This window comes from Manis javanica, chromosome 5, assembly GCF_040802235.1.
Source record: "Manis javanica isolate MJ-LG chromosome 5, MJ_LKY, whole genome shotgun sequence".
Classification (NCBI taxonomy): domain Eukaryota; kingdom Metazoa; phylum Chordata; class Mammalia; order Pholidota; family Manidae; genus Manis; species Manis javanica.
This window is the reverse complement of record NC_133160.1, coordinates 163,278,501-163,295,039: the sequence shown is the minus strand read 5'-3', so window position 1 is coordinate 163,295,039 and position 16,539 is coordinate 163,278,501. Positions and strand designations below refer to the sequence as shown.

Here is a 16,539-nt window from a genome sequence, read left to right as displayed (position 1 = left end):
ATTTAGATACAACATGGTAGCTACAGAAGAGTGATTTGATTCTTAAACTCTGTGCATGCAGTTTTGACAACAATAAAAAAAGCCTTAATACAAGAACACAGCTTTTGAAATCAGACAGTCATGAATTTGAAATCTGTCTCCTCCGTTTTCTAGCTGTATAACCTTGATGGAACTACAGAACATTCCCAAGGCTTAGATTTTTCATCTGTAAAATAAGAATAGCACTTATTTCATCAGGTTGTCATGGAGATGGAAGTAGGTAAAAATATAGTCATGGGCAACAAAATGCTTGAAACCAAAACTGATAGTAGTCTTTAAAAAAAATTGATCACAGCCAATTCTTCCTTCTAAGGGACAGATAGTGAGGAGTAGGGAGGCAGAGGAACACAGTTTCGATCAGTAGTGGGAAAGGTCTCTTACGGAGCCTCGGTGGTAGGAGAGATGGACAGAGAGATGCCTAACAGACAGCTCTTCCCTTACCAATGTGTGCTACTGAGTTGGGGTGGCCAGCTGTCATGTTATTTGGTTCTCCAGGATCTCAAACGCCTTCTTACACATGTGAGTCCCCGTGGGAGGTGAGACCCACGTACCACGGCAGTGGTGCCACAGCAGACCCGTGATGGTGGCCGTGGCGCCAGCCGGACCACCCGCCACCCCGCGGTGGTTCGGCTTGGTTTCACTCCCTCCAATGTCTGGGCCTATGTCTGCCTGCCCCTCTCCCGGGCCTGACTCTCTAAGCAGCCCCAGCCCCATTCTTGAGCTTTTAAATTTTCTCTCAATAAGCTCTTCTGCTTAATTCACCTGGAATTGTTTTTATTATCTGCAACTCAGAACAGTGCTGGATACGTGAGTGTTCGTCATGTGAGAGATGGTCAGGATTTGAGCTTGGGGGAGGGAAAAGGAGCTGGGAATGAGTTGGGTAACTTTGTAGAAGCAGATGGAGAAAATTTTGGTGTTTTTTTTTCCCTCCTAAGGAGGAGACAAGGAATGGGAAGAAGTGGGAAGAAAAGAGAGAAAACAGCCCAGCGACAGGAAAGAGTGACTAAGGGAACACTTAAGGAAAGGATTTTGGCAATGGCACTCGGGTCCGAGTGATCTGCCTTGGTGTCCTATGGTCCCTCTCTCCATCCAGCCAGACCACCCGTAAAGTCAGGTTTGGTCATATGAGTCTCGTGCGGATGGAGAATTTTTGGTGGAAATCAAGGAAAGAGGTGGCTCAATACGGAACAGAAAAAGATAAACTGTGACAAACATTGTGATAATTTTGAAACCAAACCACCATAGAAGCACTAGAAGACTTAGAGATGAATGGAAAAGCCTTAAAGTAGCCCATCCCACCCCCACCCTTGAAGTCCCTTCAGAGACCCAGAGGGATGAAGACGTCTCTGTATACAGAAAGGGATTCGAGGCTTTTCATTTAAATCCCCAAAGACAGCCTTTCTCAGCTGACATTTGGATTCAAAACATGAGTCGGACCAGAAACAAATAAATTGACTCTTCTTCAAACATGATATCTGGAGAATCTCCAGACGTCTGCAGTTTTTCTCTATTTTCTGAGCCCATGTGGTGAGAAATACATGGTCTGTGTCCAGGCTCATTCAAATGGCCCAGTGACTGGGTAGGAGCCTGCAGTCAGGACAGCATCGCCAGGGATAAAGGGCAGTTTTCTTACCCAAGGGTCACAGTCAAGGAAGCTGAGTTCAGAAAGGAATCCAGCCCGAAAGCGAGAAGCGCGGCCACGCTGCGCCAGGGGCGAGCGCGGGGAAGCCGGTCACCCGCGGAGGACACAGAGGAAGGTGCCCGGGCTCACATCTGGTGCGGCTGGGAGGCCCGGGCTGACTGGAGTGCAGGCCGAGGGAGACACCTGTGACCCGTGGTGAACTCTCCAGGACATACTGACGAGGTCTGCAGCCCCTGGCAGGCGCTCCTCTTCCGCTGACCCACAGTATGTGCCGCCTCACCGCTCATCAGACGGCCTCCTAGGGTTCCTCAGCCTGCCCGACCTTCCTCCTCCAAAACCCGGCTTACACATTCACTCCGCTGTTTCTTAACTACCTCTGTCTCCATTGTCTAAGCGCTTTTTTGCCACATTTTTCCAGTTATATATTAATAGGATCTTCCTTCAGGAAAAACTGTGAAAGACTTTGAAACAGGCGGAAAATATCCTTGCTGGCCAGTTTAATGTACTCATATGGATTATCTCTGCCTTTTGTTGTCTTTTACTAGTTTACCCTGTAAATTACAGAAAAACAATAATGCAGATTAGTCTCGTCCAGAGAAACATAAATGGACTGTGTCCAGGAGAACGCAACTGGTTTTTACCCTTGGGAATACTGACCAGTTTTCGTCTGTTAAAGCAAATTTATTTCAGCATCCCTGACTGTCTCAGAATAGACACTTTAAAATGTTTGTTGATTGAATCAATGGCATTGAAGCTTCAAATATAAACCACAAGAACTCACCAATTAAAATCTATGATTCTTATGGCTAAAATAGGATTAAAAGAGTGCCAGGTGTCTTTCAGCTGCTAAGGAACATTGGCCACAAGGCCTCCAGGTCCTTCCGCCTCACTGGGTCCAACTAACCACTGCATCTTCGGCTCTGCAGTCTCAAATGAAGGCACTCATGCACTGCTGCTCTTTCTCCAGGAAGATAAAGTTTAGAGTTACCACACTGCAGAACACTATGTGACAGTTACATGAAGAGACACAGAGAGAGACGGAGAGGAGGCAGACTGATGTAGAAGATATCAAGATGTGTAAAGTTTAAAAATAACTCAGTTACAGAATAACATGTTAGTATGATCCCATTTTTGTTAAAATACATGCATATGTATCAGTATGTTCATTAAATAAAATGAATACAATAATAAGCAGAACCATGAGAAGAGATGGAAAAGTGGTATGATGGAAAAGCCATGTGCTTCAGCAACATTTCAATTTTATTTTTAGTGATCGCATATTACTGTTGTAGTAATAAAATAAGAACTATAAAGATTTAAAAGAAGAGAATAAAAGCAGTTGATTTTGCAAATAGGGACTCCAAAATGCAGAACCATGACAGTTTTCTTAGGTACATAGGGAGGGAAACATTAGCCTTTATAATTGAATATTATATCTCAATCATAACTAAGTGTGAACAGAACTGGGGTCAACAGAGTTATCATCAGACAGATAAAATGGCAAAATTTTCCTCACAATGGATTTTAAGGTATTCTGGTAGAAACACACCTGGAAAAAAATGGACAAAATCTGTCAGAAATTTTCACTACTTGATAGCTTGTTTATGGCTTCTAAGGAACCTAACTCCAGGATTAATTCATCAGGCAAATCATATCACCTATGAATCTTGAATGCTTTATAAGCTTATATAAATATCAACATTTAATAAGCTTGCTTTTAAAAGCTTTAAGCATCTAACAGGTACCTGATATTCTACTTTCTCTTACACGCCTATTCTTAATGATGTGTTGATTGACTTTATTTAATAGGTATTCTTTTATTAGATGAGAAAACAGAGGTTTAGAGTGGTTAGGATGCTTGTCACAAGACCTGTCAATGGCGAAAGTGACCTGAACCAGCACTTTGATAGAAAGTAAAATGGGAAACATGTATAAATGAAATAGAATGTTCTAGCCAGAAGAACCACAGTGATAGGCGAGCACAAGTCTCTCATATCGTGGAGAACTCACCTTGGACAACTGGCCCAGAGTTTTCCAGTTAATCAGATCTGATACTACCCTATACATTTTGGAACTAGGGTTCCCAAATAAAAGTTCAGAGGGTCTCTGAAGTCCATACATGGTCTCCCTAGGAAACATCCCTGGAATGTGGGACCAGGAAATAGTTTACTACACTAACCATCACAATCACTATAAACTCGTGAAGAATGATTTGAGCAGAGCTGATAATGCTCTACCATAGTGAAAATAAGATGCCTTATCATTGTAATGACTTACCTGAAATAGTCCTCATTTAAAATATTCCAATTATTCACTCCACAAAGCCATTCTGTTTTTACTTTTGGATTTGAAACATGTGGTCGCCACTCTGATAGTTGAAGCCCCGTGCTCCAGAGATGGTGATGTACACCCACAGGCATCTCTCACTTTAGAGGTAAACAAATGTGGAATTGTGGCTATATTTTTATTCCAACACCAGGGGGCAGCAATGTGCAAAATTTGTCTCTTACAGTTCTGTGCCTCCACTACCAGGCCTGCTTTGACGGGAGAATGTGGATCTCATTCCCTGCGTGCTTCTCAGATTTAAAATAATGGCAGTGTAATCATTTCAAGCCCACTCTGGAATTAGAGCTAATTCTTTTCAGATGAAAATATACTGATTATTCACATGTGCCTCCAAATCAGTGTTTTCAGGATTCAGGTCCTGCTCAGTCAGGCATTTGCTCATCTCCCCTTACCCTGAACCTGCTATACACTGGACGGGCACTGCACTGGGACGAGCTTGAGCACCTTCCCCTGCAGAAACGGACGTTTGACATCCACACCACCTTCTGAGGGGGAATTTCCCAGCTGCCCCGTCTGAAATCACAACCTTCCCTTCTTTTTTACTTACTTTCTTATTTTACCATATTTTTTGTCTATGCTGCTCCTTAAGAGCTTCAGTCTTATCTGTTCTGTTCATTGGTGTCTCCCCAGCTCCTAGAACAGTGCCTGGCACATAATGAGTGCTCAAAATTGCCTGCGGAATGAATACAATTACTGGCGCATGCTGCAGGGGAGGCGGGCATGTGTGTCTTCATCTGAACTAGATATTGCTGAATTGCTCACTCGAGTCATTTTCCATTTTCCATTTCCCCTAGAAATGGACACGAGTGATGCCAAAGAGTAATACTATTTGATATTCGCATTCGAAGGAATGTGGGACATCACCTGGACTCTCCATTTACAGAAGACACATTCAACTCAAAGGGAAGCAGAGACTGCACAAGGCTAAGTCATTCTTAGTGGCTGAGTCATTTTCCCAGCCAGCTCCCCGGAACCCCGCCCCCATGCTGCCCACCTTTTCCATTTTCCTGAGACCCAGAACTTACCTCCTGGCACCTACTTTTTGTGAGGTCCTGCAGAAGCACCTGCTCGCTTGTTCCTCACAATACCCTTGTGTGCATGCTAGTATTATCCCCATCTTACTGATGAGAAAATGTAATGGCATACATCGTGTCTCCATGGCACTTAACACAGACCTGAGATTGTTCAAAGGGTTACATGTTTATTAGCTCATTTCATTCCTCTAATGAACTTTGAGATAAGTTCTGTAGTTATTATTATGGATGTGGACACCAAGGTCAGAAAAAGGTGAGAGGCTTGCCCAAGGCCACTCTACCCAGACCTTGCAAAGCTACCGCGGGTTTCATTACTGTGCTCTGCTTCCTTGCAGAAAATAGGGGCTCGGGACTGGGAATTGCACCGGCACCACCCAAATCCACTTCTGTGCCTGATTTTCCCACAATATCAGGCCGTAGGTTTGGGCCAGAAAATCCTTTTGTTAGAAAGTCACAGGTCTGAAACTCAGCAGAAAAGAGGAGATAGTGATCTTGCAAAAGCTGCCCAGGCTGCAAACAATATTTCCTCCCCGGGTCTATTCTTTTCTCACTCTGTGTCATCTGCCAAGATCTTTCTGCGGTGCCGTGGCTGCTTCCACAGAGCTCTTTAGGAGTTTGCATTAACTGGCCAAGGGATGGGCTGGACTTTCTGTGTCCACCCTTCAGTCTGGGCATCCAGATGCTGTCTCTGCCATGGCCGTGGGGGACTCCTTGGAGCTTGGCTATTCCAGTCTAAACTGGACAGTGAACTGAAGTTACCTCATAGAGACTTGGAAGTGGTGTTTGTGGGAACGAAGCTGGTTTGCTCTGTTATCCTGTCAAACTAATCTGGGCTCCGAGCCCCTTTAAAAGTCATCAGGAGAACGTAGTCTAAAAAGATGGATAGGAAGTAGATCTTTCGCTGATTGAACTTTTACATCTGGTATGAAATAAATCAGCAGAAAAGATGGGGTTTACTAATCCTATATCCTTAGTTCATCTCTGTATGTCTGGCTGGAGTTTTGAACTCTGTAACTGGAACATACTGGTGAATCTCAGAGCCTCTTTCCAGTGGCATAAAACAATGTGATGAACAAAGGCTTGGGAGTCCGCTGGGTAGGGGGTGTTCCACCATGCACTAGGTGTATGCATCCGGGCAATAACTTCACCTCTTGGAGCCTCAGTATCCTCATCCATAAGATTGAAGTCAAAATAAAACCTTTCTCATGGGGTTGTTATAAATATCTGGCACATAGTACATGCTCAATAAACGATGGCTTGGTGTGAAAGGCAGCACAGGAGAGTCTGAGTCCTGGTTCAGAGAAAGGAGGAAATTGGACACATCACGTCCCCTCTTGCAGGCTTGATTCCTCCTCTGGAAAGTGAGGAGATTGAAATGTCAGCCTCTCTAGGGCCCCCGACCACTCTGCAGTGGCCATTTCACCAGATGACCACCCCTCCCCTACACTTCTACACTGTTTTTCTACAGTTCTCAGGGGGAATAGTACAGAGGTCACTGGGGTTGCCACTGCCAGTCTCTGGGAAGAAGACAGTATCAATTGAACACTTAGTGCCAGACACCAGTCCAGATACTATTCCTATCCCTTTATTCTCCCACTTAAACCTCTCAGCAACGTTTGATGTGGATACTGGTTATCACTCAACATGATAATGTATGTGACCTTCCCAAAGTGACACTGAGAGTGGCAACATCTATACTTCCACTCATATTTAGCTTGTGTCCCAACCACCTTTGCCTTCAGAAGATCTCAAGATGCTGGAAAAATAGAAAATTCTCCTTCTATAAAAGTCAGCAAGTATTGCTACTGACAACAGTCACTTTTCTAACTCCACTGTGAATCCTGAAATAAGAAACAAATAAAAAGGGTATTTCCCAGCCTTTTGCAATGGACAGATTTGCAATTCAATTTATCATATTGGTCTTACAGAGGAATGAATCATTTAGGAAGAAAACACATGGAAAACAAATCCAAATAACCTTTGGAATTCTGCCCAGATGCAGTGGGTTTTGGGTTCCCCAGACATAATAACACTGGCCAGTTCATCACACGTAGCAGAAGAAAAGGCAGATATCGATCAGAGCAAAAAAAACATAGAGGGATGTAAGTCCAGGGAGAGGAAATCCTGGGGCAAAATACCTCTAAAACTGAAATCAGTCAAAGGGAGAAATAAAGTTTAAAACCCATTTATTGCTTACAAACTGCAGTCTGGGGCTGTCTCTCTTTCCTGCTCCAGCCAAAGTAAACCAGCAGTCCCCTCACTTCTCAGATTCGGATAAGCCCTCCTCCATTGCCCAGGTAATAAACCATTGATACGGAGGTGAACCGTTCTCCACCCCTGAGGAATGCCTATTGAGATGCAAATACACTAAAACCATACTTCTCTCCACCCCTGAGGATGAAGGTGCACCAAATCCCGGTGAGACATTCTGGAAATATTACAATTTTACCCACAGGGCAAAGTGAAGTTGTTCTTGCCTTGGTTTTCCCCTGTTCTATTTTTGATATCTCTCAAAGAAATGACTGCAAACAACCAAGAAACAACTAGCTGTTCCCTTTGTTTCACGTGCCCTGGGCAGCAGCTGTGGTATGAAGAAAGCCAAGTTACTGGAATGCACGTAGTTGTCAGCTAATCAGGGGAAGTATTTATTATCTCAAGGTTTGGATGTGAGAGATAGCTGGCCTATTCTGCAGGGCAGAAACCTACCCACTCTTTCCTAATTGTTAAATTCCTCCCTTAAAATCCTTCTCCAAGGGAAAACTTTAATTTAGAAAGGTCATAAATTGGAACCTCTGCCAAAAATAGCACAGGCTGGGAGAGTAGACAGGAATTTTGCCATAGTAATCATTGGCCACCAGACCTGATGGGGATAGATTATTTTATCCCCTCCCTAAGATACTATTTCTCTATTTGGGTCATTTTATATGTAACCGCATGTACCAGATTATAAAAGACCAAAGCCATTCTGTTTCCTGCACTGAGAGAATCTCCCTCTACCTTGAACACAAACTGCACACACATACATCATTGGAAAGATATTCAAGGAAACTTTTAAGCATGTACTTCATGGTAGAATTCTGTTTTAGAACTGAACAAATTTCTCCCATGAGAAGCACCAGCCTCTGCTTAAGAAGGAGACTGGGATGGAGCCTCAAAGCTTGGGGTGAGTGGATATATTGTATTAGTCAGCGAAGACCAACTGCTGTAACAAACAGCAGTGGCTTGACACAATAAATGTTCGTTTCTTGTTCATGTCACATTCCAGTGAAAGTCAGCGGTAGGAGGCACTCTGTTCCATTCACTGACTTGTTCTCCTTCATCCAGGGTCCCTGCTATCATTTAGGGACTCAGATTCCTTCATCCACTGGCTCCAACATCCCTGAGGGCCTTATAATCTGTCACTGCATCCAAACAGCAAACAAAAGAAAAGAAAGAGCATAGAGGTTAAGGACCAGGCCAGCAGAGGCGTGCATCTTTGGCACCCAAACACGTGGCCCCCACCTAACTGTGCAGGAGGCCTGGAAATGCAGTCCAGCTATGTGCCCAAAAGAGAAAAGGAAATAGGATTTGATGCACAAATAGCCATCTCTTTATTACTAAAGGTGCTGAACAACTACTGTGACAAGCTGTGTGATGATATCTCAGAATGGGTTAATTATGGCTTTTTGTTGCTGAGGACATTTGAGTATTCTAAGCGCGTCACTTAACCCAGAAAACCATTGCCCTTTCATGTAAGGGTTATAGAAATGTGAATCAGGGAAGAAGTAATAGCAGGAATGAAGAGACTTAAAGATGGGGAATATCCGTTTGGCACCTGACTTGGAGATTTTGTGAGGTTTCCTTTTAGGTGACATCTTAAAGGGCATGTCTGGGGATGTGGTTTCCTGAAGCACCTGTAACTGCACAGATGGCAATTATTGAGGGTCAGTCCTGGAAAAGCCAAAACCACTGTTGGTTCCTAGGAGAGTATATGGGGCCAGCAACAGAAAATTTAGTCAAAAGGGGTTAAGAGCCAGGAAAATACAGAATCAAAATCAGATTGAAGGCAGTGGCCAGGAGAAGCCAGGAAATTCTGCTACAAACACTATTTCCTCCTCTCTCTGAACATTCGTTGAGCACTATCATTGTGCCAGTTTCCATGTCAGAGAATAGTCCACCTCTGCCTGCAGAGAATCCAAAATCGGATGGGTGCTGGCCACGTGGTGCATGGGTGGGCTTATCTGACCTAAGCCCAGGGTCAAGGGGAGAGGCAGGGCCCTTGGAGAAGAGATGGGACGACATGGAGCTTTAACAGCTGCTAAGATGCCTTCACACACCCAGAACAAAAACCCTCTGGATGCCGTTTCCATCCCTCCTAAGAATTCTAAAGTTACCACGTAGCCAGCCCACATCGTGGAAACGCTGAATCAGAGAACTTGAGAGTTGAAAGAGGTCTTATAAATCATTTGATCTGGTCTTGTTTTCAGCAGAAGAAAGGAAATCTGTGGCGTGGCAGTCCCCTTGGGCTGTGTGTAGACCAGCCTCAAAGATTCACTTTCACAATGAGATAGTGCAGACGCCCCATTCCTTTGATGTGCGATCTACGAACCATGGAAATGGTTAAAACTCTTTCACTCCACAAGCATCTGTTGAATTCCTATTTTTAAGACCCACTCAGTTTCCTTGGTGACTGGCCTTCATCTGTCCCATCTTTCCTTTAAACGTGCCCTGATGTTTCCCCCGGATGGTCTGGTTCTCTTCCCTGGAGCTCTCTGGAATGTGTATAATCTGTCCTCCATTTTAATATATGTAATTAAATTCTATCCAACAGCTACTGCATCCACTTGAGTCTCAGCAAGGCAGGGAGGGCACACCCAGATGGAACCATTGAGAACATACGAATAAAGGACTTGAGTATTTCCAGACTTGAACAGGGTGGCGAGGGAACGGTGGTGCAGTGCATTAACCAGAGCTGGCCACAGAGGGGAGCCATTACCCCCTCTACCGCCCGAAGGGGCCGAGGGAGGGAGCACTTAGCTCCAGGAGAGGGCCAGAGACAGGGGCTGTGGCTCTGGGTAGAAGGATTTAATCAACACACTTAGCACTGCCTGGGAAGGAGCAGACGAAGGAAAACAGAGCTCCCTCTCCCCATGCTGCACCTCAGGATGGCAGAACCTGCCCCAAGTCAGAGGTCAAGGGCATTACGGATATTGTTGATAAGAAGTCTTCTTCCCAGCTCCGGAACAGGATGGAGAAGAGCGAAGGGTGGGGGGTGCAGTGGCAAGTGTAGGCTACCCAGCCCTCCCACCACCCAGGCACTGTGCTCCCCGAATGCAGAGGCATCGGAGGAGCAGCCGTCCTTCACTTCGCAGGATTTGCAGGACAGTGAGGGAAAGAAAATGAACAAGTGCAGTGTTGATGAACTACTAAGTATATGAAGGAAAGTGGGCACCATGAGAGGTAATAAGGAGTCAACTAAAGACTGGAAGTCCAAAGGACTTTCTGTGGATGCGACACGTCAGCTGAGACCTGAATAAGGAGGAGGAGCCAGCCAGGTGAGCAATCAGAGAACATCCAGACAGAGGGGGGTAGACAAAGGCTTTTGGCACACGGTGGCTCTGCACACATTTGATTCCTTGAACTCTGTTTGGATTTCTGTGAACTACGTGGTGGCATTTCTTGGTAGCTGCCCCCAGAAGGGCGTGGATCCGGTGGACAGAACGGCGCCCGGGACTCAGGAGCCGGTTTCACCAGCCCTGCCGCTGGCCCCAGGAGATGCTGCCCACATCACTGGGGCTCTTTTCGCTTCCATTTTTTATCTGTAAAATAAAGATGTCAGCTTGTTGGCCTCCAGAGTCCCTTTTGGTTCTAAAATGCAGAGTTCGTTGCGAATTTTATTCATCTTTCTGAAGATGCTTTTCGACACTTTTCAAAATTCCATTTTCTGCTAAGTGAATGCCCAAGAGCAAGTTAAATTTTCTTCAGATCTTTGTATGAATGCAAGTTGAATGAAATCTGTGCGGAACACAAGCTGAATGACATGCACAGTTCTGCAGGGATTAAATAATATTCCTTGGTATTTGGCCAAAGGAAAAACACAATGTCCTGAAACTAAGGAAAGAGGCTCTGGTTATAGGCTTTGGCTTTTAGGAAGAGTGTGGATCAGAAAGTATCTGGTTCATCCCTCTAAGCCCCACTTCCAGAACTCCATTCCCCTATGGCAAGCCCACCCTGCTTACACACCCTTGCAATAAATCCTGAGAAAGGCCACAGTGTCACTGGTCACCTCTGCCTTCACCGGATGTCCCCACACTCAATCTGTAATCTGTACCCTAGATGTTCCTTCATATTCTCAGTCATTCTTCTTTGGAACTAGTCATTCTTCCTATGGAACTAGATGCCTTTCAGATTTTCAAACACTGCGTTCTGTCACCCCGAAACACTGTTCTCTTCCTCTCAAAAACGCCCCCCACTGCCCTCTCTGCAGACATCTTTCAGTTCCAGCTGAGACGCCTTTCCACGGGGCAGCCTTCCGGCACTCTCTAAATTAGGTCAGACTCCTTGTCACTCATGCCATGCACGTAACTGTCCCTCACACACCTTTGCTTTGTGACCTGTCTCCCCACAAGACTCACCCCCCAGAGGCAGTTTGCCGCTCTATCTGCACCCCTGGACCTAGGATAATGGCCTCTTGAATGAGGAATTTTGAGAAGACCTGGGCTTTGCTAAGAATTTTGAAGTCCACAGAACGGAGTAAAGGCGAGAGGCACCTCATGACAGAGATTTAGAGAAAGGACCCATCATTGGCACAGGCTGTCCCTAGGTGTCTGACTCCAGTTGGTGAGAGAAAACACTTTAAATGATGTGATGGGAAGTGTAGTCTGCTCTGGATGGCCCTGAATTATTTGCTATGTGTCATACATTGTAAACAGTGATATATTGTTAACAGGAAAAAGCAAGTTTCCAAACAGTGTCGATGTGAACTTCATTCCTGCAAGAAAAGACTTGTCCACACACATACACACAGAAAGGAAGGTCATGAGTACTGTGGGTCTGTAGTGGTGGCACTTAGAAATGGATAGAATCTCACCATAAAATCTAAACATTATAAATCCATTGGAACTTTTAAAAAACTGTCCACTTTCAAAGAACTTGAAATCTAGAGGTCAGAACAAATGCAAATTTATGTTTAATCTATGGCTGGGTCCCCTTGGCTGCCAATCACCATCCCAGGCTCCTCAGGCTGCTCTGCCCTTCTGGGAGGGAGTTCAGGGGCCATCCCCATGTTGGCATCAGATCCACTGTTCTTTTTTTTTTTTAGTGATTTTATTTTTAGACCCTCAAACAATGTTGACCAAACTTCCATGAGACATTAGAATGGGGAAATCTTTCTAAAAATCAACAACTTTGGAATCAAATGTTAAATGCAATGAAGTGTTATGAAGAAGAGCTATACTATCGCCCGAGATGACATGCTGAATTGTGAATTCTGGAGTGAGAAACACGTGAAATGAGACAATGGTTTGCCAAAGTCTTCATATGACCAGAAAAGGACAATGGAAAACTTAGGGGAGAGGAAATCTCATTACTAGCTTACAAGACATCCCTGTGCAAAGGTGTCCTTCCACTGAAGGGTTGCAGATCCCTATGCTCCAAGCACCTTCGCTGCTACTTTATATTTAATCCCTATGAAAGAACCAGCTTCACAGTTTGTTTTTTCCAAGTTAGATGAGCTCTTTAGGGCCCCATTCCTCCATCAAATGGAATTAGATAAAATCTGGGATGATATAGGTTAAAATATTAAATTCAGGGGTGGTTGGGGAGGATAAAATTATGACTGGCTCATATTTTCTTCTTTATATTTTTTCTTAATTTTTAAAAATAGTATTTATTGACTGGAAATAAATAAAGTGTTGCATAGCCTGTTTTTAAGGAAGAACTAATGCCAGAGGAAGTAGACCTTTGAAGCCAACAGCATCTGGAATATTCCCTTCATGGCAATGCCGATGTGCCCCGGTGTCCTCCCTGTGGGAAGGAATCTCATCACCACCAGGAGTACGTGGCCCCTGAGGATACGTGTTATTCATTACACACGTCACTGAAGGGAGGCAAGCAAAGGAGAGAGGATGGGAGGGAAAAATAACCACCCCAATCTCTTTGGGCTGTTTTGGAGCCTAAGAAGCTGTGAACTGGTATGAGGTGACGGTCACTTTATACACTTGATTCCCAGAATACCTGAGAAGACATTTTTATTCCTTCAACTAAAAGAGAGATTCCCTTTCCAAGCCCTTTATCTGAGACAAATCTATGACCAAAGCTTCCACTCCAGTGTCCATCTCTAAGCCAGTGTCTGCTTGAACCTTCTGTCCAAATTTCAAACACATACCTCCGGGCTGTTCCCAGTCTGTGAGACCAGATAAGACCAACTGCCAGTTGTGAAGGCATCTCTAGTTCTGGAGAGGGATGTGGCTTTCTAGGGACTTTCTGATGACAAAGAAGAAAGATGGAAGGAAAATAAACCCTCTTATGAGCACACGCGTTGAGCATATGGTTCTGTCGACACAACCGTTCCGTGAAATGTCCGTCACCCATTCTTCTCCCTAGTTAGAGATGAGCAACTGACTGGGCCTGGCCAATTCAAGATACTTCCACTTTCTGACCACAGTGACTAGCTTAGGGATGGACGGCCCTCTGAACTAGACCAGGCCAATCAATTACTCCCCAGGTCTTCTGCTGAAATTATCTGGGAAGACATGCCATCTTTCCCCCGGGATCATGGTCTGGGAAGATACTGCAATCCCAGAGCTACCCTGAGCCACTTAGCCTCCTCAGGAACATGAAAGCAACACTAAGGAAACCAGAGGTGGGCCTCAGAGCATCATTTAAGCACTTGGTCCAGTCCCCAGAGGCCAGGTGCACCCTCTTGAACTTCCCAGTTGCTGGACACGACAAATTTCCTTTTTGATGAGTCATTTTAGTTGACTTTGAAAGGTGGAAGGAAAGGCTTACAAATGAGAAACTTCTGAGTAATAGACTAAGTCTTATTTCAGGAGTGAATTCCAGTCAAATATAAAAGATAGAAAATCTTCTTGGGACTCAAAATAATTCTTTCTTCTAAGTATAAGAATTCTAGGGCTACACATTTGCCACATGGTTTGACATATCTCTGCTAACACAAACTTCCTGTTTTCTGATATAAATAAGAATCATCATATTTTGAGCACCCATTATGCACCAAACACTGTATTAGACATTATATTTGCATTATCTCTAACTTCACCAAGACCTTCAAGGCCAATGTTATTATCCTTGCTTTATAAATGGGGTAACTGAAGTGGATCAGGGTGAAGAAACTTGCCCAGAGGGCGCCCAGCTAGTGACTGGCGATGGGGCACGTGGATGCAGCAGTGACTGGGCCTCCTCCATGTGAATCGGCATCATGGCACAGTGCTGCTTGTCTGCAAGGATCCACAGGTAACCTTGTCTCCAAGACCTGTTGGACCCTTGTCTCCTTCCAATTAGTGCATCTGGTCAGGGAGAAAGCTCAGGGTTGGTGAGCACCGTGAGCTGCTGACTCCCCACTCTGGCTCTTTGTTCAGAACTCCCGCCAGCTTCTTGGGCCTTCCTGATTTTGACCACCACGCGGTACCAAAATCTATGTGCCAAATATTTCTTAGAAACCCCATTTAAGTTTCCAGAACTGTCCTGATCACTGACACCTGAGGAGTCAGCTTCCCTAAGCACTGGTTGATGTCCTTTGGTTTGAACGGCCCTCCTCAGCCCACCTCTCCCTTCTGATTCTACTTTGCTTCCTTTCTCACTACTGAATGGACAAGGTCATTCAACAGTTCCTGGGTATCCCCCTCCTTTCGGATGTGGAGTTTGTTCTGCTTGCCCAGCACCAACTGTGTCTCTTCTCAAGCTGTCCTGGGGGATCCCTCCTCCCTCACTGATTGGTTCCCATGGCACCCACTCCAGCCTAGCCTCATGAATGATCACTGCCCTAGGCTGGTTCTCACAGAATCCACAAGCAGCAGCCAGACGATATGATCTGAATTCCTGGAGGGAAATGGGATGAGGCGATTGGCAGGTGTGTTAGTCTAAGTCCTCCAAGAAGCAGACAAGACAGGATTAAATGTGCCAGGATTCTGTTGGAGAAAAGCCTGCATAAGAGAGAACAGGGGGGAGCCAGGGACAGCTGGGAGGCCATCAAAACATGGTGAGCATCTGACCAAGTGGAGGAGAGAGGGAGACAAGGGTGGGTGGAGGCATCATAGATTGCCTGCCATCAAAAGATTTGGCAAAGGCATCAGCAAGCCCTTGAAATAAAGCCGCTATCAGAAAGTCCCTTAGTCTTCTTAGTGTCTCCACCATGCTCAGTCCTTGGCAAGGGCTGCCCAGGGGAGGCACAGCCTGGGCACAAACATGGCAGTGGATTTCAAAGCCCAGCAGTTGGGCCCTCCCCAAACTCCACTCTCAGTGATTGAGGGTCTGGAGGCACATTCTCATGGCCCCAACAGCAGTCAGGCCACTCTGGGCCGGATGGGAAGGTTGTCATGAAGGAGTCTATTCATTTATATATACAGAGTGTCTGTGTTTATGTATGCAAATATGGATGTCCAGGGCAAACATGGACACACTGCCTATGTGCCGGGTATCATGTGCTAAGTGTAAAAATCAAGGCCGATTTCTCTTCTAGGCTCCATGACATATTTTTCTGAGCTGGATGGTCACTAAATTCTCATCAGCCTCCTGAAAAAATGTGAGTTACTCCAAAGCCACTAGCACTGGCCTCTGAGTGTTTAAACTCTGTGAAAGCCAGCCCTGCTTGGCGAGTCCAGAACATGGGAAATTTCACTGAGTAATACAGAAAGTTTGCACTGTTGTGTGACAGTTGTCCAGCATTTCCAGGTCGTTCATGAGTTCCCTGGGAAGCGACTCGGACGCACCCATAGGAGTCAAGGTGAAGCCGGTTTTGTGGGACTCTAGACCTACCAATATCACGTCAACCAGGGCAGTTGATCATTTACTATATCATACTCTGGAATTGCGAGTAGGAGCCATTTGTTTAAAAGAGCATAGCACTTACAAATTTTAAGGTCTAATTTTCAATGGAATCAGATGGATCAGATTCTCATTCATCTCTGCTTCCCAGATCCAAGCACAATGGCACAGACACAGAGGCACTTAGCAAATGTTTCTGTAATCATTTAGTGTTTGAACAAATGAGGGAATGAAGGGAGTTAGGCCCTATAAATTCATCCACAGAATGTCTCTTCTGGGTAGGTATCATTGTCCTCATCTTACTGATAACAACTTGATGTTCACAGACCTTATGTTAACTGGTCATGGCTAAGCGAATGCTCAGTGGGGGGAGTACCAAGATTCATATCCTGGTCATTTGAATCCAAACCTAGAGACCTTTATGCTGCACTCCTCTGCAGAAACTGTGTGTCCTAGGGCCTTCCTTAGAGACCCCCACTCTGTCTCTGCAGTGTT

At 45.1% G+C, this 16,539-nt stretch overlaps 1 long non-coding RNA gene across 1 annotated transcript in view; it reads right to left on the bottom strand.

The window, feature by feature from the left end:
• The window catches only part of LOC140849659 (uncharacterized), an 88,850-nt gene extending 86,868 nt beyond the window's left edge, over positions 1–1,982 (bottom strand). The window contains exon 1 of the long non-coding RNA XR_012131798.1: positions 1,673–1,982. This is a non-coding gene — a long non-coding RNA (uncharacterized lncRNA). The remainder of the gene's footprint in view (positions 1–1,672) is intronic.
• Positions 1,983–16,539: the final 14,557 nt, after the last annotated feature.